The following is an 8,362-nucleotide window of genomic DNA, read 5'->3' as shown; positions in this document are numbered from 1 at the left end:
AAGATTTTATTTTTGGGAAAATATAAGAAATTATTTCCACATTCTTGGAGTTGGGAAGATCTTTATAAACATATAGAAAATATTTATATACATTATTTTCATACATACTTTAAACTTCTGTGCATCTAAGTTTTCCATAACAAAACTCAAAATGAAATAATGAAAAAATACATAATAAAGGGTTAATAACTTAGTGTATAAAGAGCTCTTATTAACAAATTAGAAAATCCTGAACATTCGGTAGAACACTGAGCAAAAGAAATGAGTAAGCAATTCAAACAGTAAGACTAAATTGTTCCAAAATTTAAAAAAATAAAGTGCTCACTTGATTAAACATCCAACTCTTGGTTTTGGCTCAGGTCTCATGACCTCAGAGTCATGAGACTGAGTCCCATGTCAGGCTCTGTGCTCAGTGGGGAGTCAGCTTGAGATTCTCTCCCTCTTCTTCTTCCCCTCCCCCCTTTTAAATAAGTAAATAAAATAAATCTTTAAAACAATATCAGTTTTCCCCCACCTAATTTGTAATAGCAAAATGTAGTATTTTAAAGGGTTATCAAGGTGCAAAGGAAGTTGGACACATAACATTCCTTTAATTAGCAATAATCGCGCCTCGGATAAACCTCATTGGCTACCATACTGCCACTGCGCAAAGCTGGACACGTAACATTTCTTATTAATTAATCATAACAAACTTTGGGGAAGGCTACTTTGCAGTGGCAATTGATACTTCCAGAGCATTAGAAACTGGCTTTTGGATATAGCAATTTTCTTTCTAGAAATTTATGTTTAAATCATTTGTCAATGCTTTTTTTTAACCTTTTTTTTTCCCTGTGGCAAACATGTTAAATTTTAGACAACGAAAAACAATTTTTTAAAAAGCCTCTCTCTTTATTAAAAAAAAATAAAGTAATACATACTTGGTTCATTTCTTACAGAAAAATTTTCCATATGCAGTTTGGAATGTACTGACCCATTAATAACTGGTCTGTCAGTTGGACTTTTCCATGAATCTGGTATAAAATAGCAGAAGAGAATGCGTACATGCAGGCATAACCTATGTTTTGTCTATTGAACTGCGATTCTTCCCTTTTCCAGAAATTTCTATCCCCCACTTTGCCCTTTCTACACAATCCTGATGAAACCAGCTATTCCTAGACATTACCTAAAAGGCTTACCTCTGCCACTCTCACATGCTTGTGTGCTGAGTCCACACGTTCCTATGGCATGATCCTCACTCCGGGTCCTGTGGTTCTGCCTCGGGTGGCCTTGAGCAGCGAAGTCATTGACATCACTGGAATGTCAGTGCTTATAATTAAACTGCATATTTAACACCTTGTTAAAGAGAAAGAAACGAATTCATGCCTCCTTAGGTGCTATCCTGAAAGAATCAGCCTCAGTCCAGAGGCAAATAGGTTTATCCACACAGCTGGGAGGGGCAGAGACTTTGCCTTTATTAATAAAAGTATAAATTAGATTCACAACAGAGCCCGTTGGGTCAGATGATAAGTCCTGAGGACTCTGTGTGGTGCGATGGGCTGGCCTGGTTCTGCCGCTCCCCCCCTCCCCAACCCCCAGGGCTCCAGGCAGCACATGCTGGCTGAGTGACTCCCAGGGCTCCAGAGGAGCTTGAGACGACATGCAGGAGATGCTGGGTCTCTCCTTTCCCAGGACTCTAGATCTCTCCTTCTGCCTAGTTTTTTTTTTTTTTCTTTCAAGCACAAAGCTCAGGAAATCATGCATTTTGAAGTAGTATAGACTAAATATGCTCCTGTATTTATGCTTGTGTACATTTTTGATAAATATTATAGGAAAAGATCAGTGTTTCTTGTCAGGGAATGGGTCACTGTTACTGGGATTTCTGGCATCAATGGGTTTGCAGCAGAGTATTTCAGTGATTCAGGGAACCCACAGGTAATCGTCTGCTATAGAACCAGTAAAATATGGTCCCAAGGCCATGAACCAATGGCCACTGATTTTAACATGTTTTCTCCACACATGGTCCTCCGCAAGAAAACCGTAGCGAGCAGTGGGTCAGCCAGGAGTGCCAGTGTGTACTCGGGGATACTGGTTAGTGGGGATCTTGGCTAATCTATGACTCCCCCTCCCCGAGCCGGGCTTTGGTCTCCTCAGTTCTTGAAGAGAATAAAAATAATAAATACTACCTCACAAAGCTAGCATGAGGATCAAATGAGATCGTGTATGCAGAAACTCATAGGAAAAGCTTAAAGCATCATACAGGAAAATATAAAAGCATGGTTATTGCATTTCTGCTTTCCTGAAAAGTAGAGCCACTCTCCCCATCCAATATCTGCAACCACATGAGGTAAGGACCACTCAGTTCTCTGTTTGACAGATGGGGAAAGTGAGGCTCAGAGAGATTAAGTCAAGCTCCTGCCTAGGAGCTTATCATCTGAGAGCCGGTCAGGTCAGGATATCCACATGTTTGGCTCTGTTCAGTGTGGCATTTGAAACAGGGCTTGGGGCAGGCCAAAAAGGTCAAGAAGTGTTTCCTTATTACATGAACGAATGAATGAATACAAGAACATTCGTGCACAGATTCCAACTCCTCTCCACACTCATTGTGGAGCAAAAAGAGGGCAGAGAAACAGAAAGAAATAGGGTTTGGAGAAGTTGCTAAAAACCCAAGGAATTTCTGGCTGAAGAGTTTAAGGCTTCAGCCTAATGGGGGCATCCATGGTTTCACCTCTGCTGTTTCAACTCGATACTCTATCAGGTACATTCCTGATTGCCTGATGTCAGATGATACACATTTCCCATCTCTCTCTAAGCAGTGCAGAGTGAAGGGCGATTGTAGCCAACAAGTTGAATGGTGTTTTCTAACAGTCTTCCTCTCATTATTCGGGGTATAAGACACAAAAGGTTTTCATACTTAGAAATACATAATAGGGGACAGTCTTTAAATTGCTAATTAAAACACCTTAGGTTCTCTTCCTCAGCAACAGTGTTTACATTAAAAGAAGAAAAAAACATTAGATAACATTTTATAACGAAAAACAAGCTAACAATTACTAATATTTTCCATAGTAGAAAGTTGGACTTATGAATCAGCTTACTAGTGACATTTGTTGTATAAATTTGTAGGCATTTATTGAAAAAGGTCTATTTTCTGTATGACATGTAACTAGAAACACAGTTTCATTTTAGTTCATTAAAGGAAAGGTTTGCAAAGAGCATGGGCACTACCTTGGCGTGGGGCATGGTGTACCCGCTGGATCTGTAAAGTGTATGTGCCTGGAAAAATGAGATGTAATAAAAGTGAGTGCCGGAGTTGTCAGATAAAATTTATTGTATGAAGCTATCTAATGCAAAACTTTCCTACCAAAAACTCCTGGTGCATTGCCAAAAGCGAGCTTGAAGTATTAGGAAATCAAAAATATGTAGGTCAGTAGGAGCCAATGGGCCCTTATGGGCATCTCTTCAAAGGAAGGTATTTTTTGAAAATGTAAAGGATTATTTAGAAGGGATCATGTAGACATCTGTAATAATTCCTTTACATGGCATCATTATTAAGTCTCTTGAATTCCAGAGCAGATTTGGGTTGACTGAAAAATTGATGAAAAATTCCAGGGACTGAAAGAGAACAGCGTACAAATACCTTCCCTCTTTAGTACCCCATGGTCACACTAGATCTCCTTTGCACCCGCTTCATCTCCTTGCTTCTGGTAACCCCGCCAAGGCTTTCCAGCCACACAGCAGGGTTTAGCCCTGCTCCAATGTGCCAGAGACCCCGGGAGCTGATCGGGAGTCTGAGAGCGGCACACAGAAGGAGCAAGTGGTTATTTATGGTGGAGGGTCACCTTGGGTGACATTTGTTATTGCACTGCCTCCCATCTAATCAGGGATGGCTAAAAAATAATTAAATCACCCCACTCTCGGCGCGACAGATGACCTGCTAGAGTACGCTCAAGTCTGAGTGACGCTAAGATTGATGGCACCATTATCAGGAACTCACACAGCACTATTAAACCGCCTCATCTCCCACTTTCATGGCCACAAGCTGCAGTCGGTGTAACGGAAACAAAAATGTCACACATCACAAGATCGATTTCTCTATGGAAATAGCATCGTGTCCTCAATAGCGTTTACTCTCCATCTAGGTGATCATTATTGTGAAGGGTTGTTGACCAGACCAGCTTGGCCTGGGATTCCCGAAGAATTAGAAAATGCACCTCTATAGCAGCGAGCATGGTCTCTCTCTTCTGCCTTTTATAATTTGATAGGGCAGGGAGACAAGCAGATGAAATTCAGAGCAAGAAATCATGAACGCTCTCCCCATATCCACTCGGAGTGGTTTGGGTAAACACAGTCTTGGGCTCAATTTCATGGCTGTCAAATTGATTCATCCTTTATTCTAAGAAACTTCGGAGTTGAGAGGTTGAGACACTAATGAAAAAGCATCTCTAAAGAAAGTTGCATTTGTTACATTTAGATATAAGGCAAATATACTACATGTTAGATGACACCTATGTGCGTTATATGTTTACAGACCCATGTACATACATACACATGTACATATGTGTATAGTTAAGGGTCTGGGAGGAGTTTGGGGGTTTGGGGAGCCTGAAAGATTGACAAAATGGAACCGGCCTCCAGCAACTTCCCTCTTGAGGTACCTCTGTGTTCCTGGGTAGAATATTATTCTAGGGCCTGTGCTCAGAGGCACAGTGGTTGAAACTATTAGAAATATAAAAAGTGGGCTCTGGTTCTAGATATTTTAATGTATTAAACTAGACTAATAACAGAAACAGAGAAGACTTCCAACTCTGGTTTTGGGCTTAAAAGTAAATTTCCTCTCAGGGCCTTTTGTGTTCCCAGCATGCATAAGTGTTCCGTAGCTGAAACAGTGGGAACAGAAAGCTCGGGAGCCCTTCATCCCCTTCGCCGCCACCAGCAAGTCACACAGCGTCTGGTAGTCAGACTACAGCACCTGTCAAGTAAATGCCATTTATTAATTGGGCAAAGGAACAGTGCACAGAGAGTGTTTGAAGTTCTCTTCAGGATCTGTTTATTGTGGGCAGTGGCCTGGGGTCACGGCCAGATCCGGGATTTCTGTCTGTGACGCACACCGCCATGTGTCACTTTGGACAGGCCGTGTTGGAAATTATTCTCTCGTTCTCTGTGTTCGTCTCCTCTGTACTTCTCTTCCTTCTGGTAAGCCCATCAAATATGTTATAATACCTCCACACTAAATGAAAAGAGAGACAGAGAAGGAATATGATCTAAGTGGTGACATCTTCCTGCCCCCTGAAAATTTTCCTTTATTTAAAATTCAGCAGAGAAGTTTCCCCTCCAGGATGTCCTTCTGACAGCTCTCACTGGCCCTGGAAGGCCCCTCTGCTCCCACAACATTCTCTGCCCTTCCCCCACTATGCTCTACGTCTATATTTGACTCTGGCTCCCACGAAGGACCCCCAGCTCCTGGATTATCAGGACGATCCTTCATCTGTCATTGTATTTCCAGTAAAATCTTCATTTTTCCCTTACCACAGGAAACACAATAAATATCTGTTACATTATCTGAAGAAGCGAAAGTCAAACTTAACAATTTAAGAGGTAGTTGTTGGTGGCTAAGGAAGTTCCTTACATGGATGGGATGCATGTTAGATTTCTTGGTGGGAATCTGAGAGCAATTCACTCAGATGCGGAGAACTGGCTGGAAAGCAGGGCTGAAACACCACTTGGAGAAAGCCCATGTGGAGGAAGGTGGTTTCCAGAGCCATCCGCCATGACTCTGCCTCCTGGTGCATCTTCTCCAGAAAAGGCTGTTTTCTGTAATTATCTATTTGTAAACACCACAGGACATGTTTGTCTCTTCTCCACTCTCCCTTCTCTCTCCCGGCCTTAACCCAGGCTGACTGGCCCGAAGATTGTATAGGAAGATAATGATGAGGGTCCTAATAAGGACTGATGGGTTGATCTTTGTTCTTTCTGTCCATGACTTAAAGTAGTTCAGGATTGCTCTGAGAATGCAGACATACAAAAGTGTGTGTGTGTGTGTGTGTGTGTGTGCGTGTGCGTGCATGTGTGTATCCCTAGTTGGGTGGAGGGAAAGGTGGGAAGAGACACAGTGAGATACCTGGGGGTGAGGTTATCTCAGGCAGCCCACCTCTGACCCCAGGCAAATTGGTTCACACCACCCTTCATCTGCCCTCCTCAGGGCAGCAGCAGCCCATGCTCAAAGTGCATGCCCTTTTCCCACAGTTGCCCCTGACCCCGACCATAAAGACAACGGAGAAGTTATACTCCTGACAAACAAGCGCTCATGGCAAGGGTCTTTACCCCCAAGTATGTAAGGACGTTGTAGAAGTACCAGGTATTGGGCATATGCTGTATGCCAGACTGTGCTTGGTGCCTCAAATACATTATCTCATATAATCCACAGTTACACATTCAAAGATGAGATCATGGAAACTTAAGGCTCTTGAGTAAACCTTCCTGGGGATACATCTGTAATGAGAAATCCAATCCAGCTCTTTCAGGCCCAAAGCTCGCGATTTTTGCAACAGGCAATACCTTTGGTGTCTGGCAGGTGTTTTAAAGGTTCTCTTCCTGTTGCATATAAAACATTTCTCTGATTATTACAATCTCCATTTAGTGCTGTGTATTTTGATTCACATGTCATCAATAAATATTTAATACAGCCACTAATATTGGACAACTTCCTTTGCCAAACTTGGTTTAAAGATGTGAAAAACTCAGTGTATCTACTTAGAATAGCTTATTGCTCAACTAGCTTTCATAAATAATTTACTTTTGTTTTTCTCCCCAAGTTCCTGTAACTTAAAATATTTTAATCTTTTATTACTCTAGAGGTCCAAACTTTCAGAAGGGCAATATCATAATCAGGAAACTAATACATTTGAAGGGTAAGATGGTCATGTCAGAAAACATGTCCAGAGATGCCTGGGTGGCACAGTCAGTAAAGCCTCTGACTTTAGGTTTTGGCTCAGGTCATGAGCTCATGGGCTGGAAGATGGAACCCTGCTTCTGGCTCCACACTCAGCAGGGAGTCTGCTTGAAGATTCCCTCCCTTTGCCCCTTGCCCCACTCTCTTTCTCATTCTCTCTCTCTCAAATAAACAAATAAATCCTAAAAAAAAAAAAAAGTCCAACATTCACTTACCTGAGATGGGTTGAATGTTCTGTTTCTTCACATAAATATTGACCAAAATAATTATTTCTTTGAAAGTAGCAGCAGTAACCCATTTTCCTGCAATTTTAGTAACATTACTAGTAGCAAGCATGTTTTGAGCAGTTACTGTTTCCCAAACAATCAGCAATGGATATTCTATGTTTGGTTTCAGTTTGCACTGTAGAACCAGACTTCTGGTGAAATCCAAGGTCAGATACTTGGGTGCTGTGAAGACTGGGACTACCCATATAATTTCTCTGTGCCTCAGTGTTCCTGTCTGTCTCATATGGCTGTTGTATGGATGAAATGAAGCACTCAGAACAGTGTTGATAGATAATGTTAGGTCAATATATATCAATACCTGTTACCAAATGTTATTTGGTAATTAATAACTTATGCATTCAACCTAGGTATAAATTTTGGCCACGTAGATATATAAAATTTAAAATATTCTACTGGCATCCAAGATCAGCTGTGTTTAGTGATGATCAATAATAAAGGCATAATGTATTCCCTCCTCAAAATCACCTACAGAGTGATTTTTAAATCATTCTACTTTGCTGTGTGCGTGTGTGTGTGTGTGTGTGTGTGTAAAATGTTATCAGACTATTTAGGTTGGTCTCTTAGGTGAAATATGAGTATGCTATAGAAACTGAGTTCTAATTTAAGAAAGTGTTTAATGCTCTGAAATAACAAACTCTCCTGTTTGTTCCTTGTGACCAGGGAGGGAGCAGGGCGGAGAGCCATTCTTTGTCAGAGGCAGCATGTGTGGGGAATAGAGCTGGAGCCGCTGGTGACTTACCCAGGCCACCCACGGCCAGAAAGCACACTGGGAGTGAGTGTAACTTAAGAAACTGGAATAAGCCAATAGCATTAAAAACACTTAGTTTAAGGGACTAACTGAATGATTCCATCTTTTGGTTTATTCCCAGAACTTCCCTGAGTCTGAAACTCTGCTGCTGAAGCTAGAATATGGGTGAGGGTGGGTTTGGGGAGTTTGCTATCAGGATCCTGCCAGAGATAAAATCACATGGTAACACCCTTCCTTAATTTGTAGCATGCTCTTTGGGGCTCAAATTCTTGTGTTAGGTTTGGGGACTAGTGAATTGTCACAATAGTGTGAAACTCAGACATTTCAGCCATTCTGTGTGTTGAGGAGAAAAAAAGTACATAGCTCATCTTGGCTTGTTGCTCTCGGTGGCTGTTTTTA

At 41.6% G+C, this 8,362-nt stretch overlaps 1 pseudogene; it reads right to left on the bottom strand.

Moving 5' to 3' along the window:
- Positions 1-463: 463 nt before the first annotated feature.
- On the bottom strand, positions 464-654 carry LOC123925336 (annotated as a pseudogene).
- Between the last annotated feature and the right edge of the window lie 7,708 nt (positions 655-8,362).

Source organism: Meles meles, chromosome 14 (genome assembly GCF_922984935.1).
Source record: "Meles meles chromosome 14, mMelMel3.1 paternal haplotype, whole genome shotgun sequence".
NCBI lineage: Eukaryota > Metazoa > Chordata > Mammalia > Carnivora > Mustelidae > Meles > Meles meles.
This window is presented reverse-complemented; position numbering and strand designations above follow the sequence as displayed.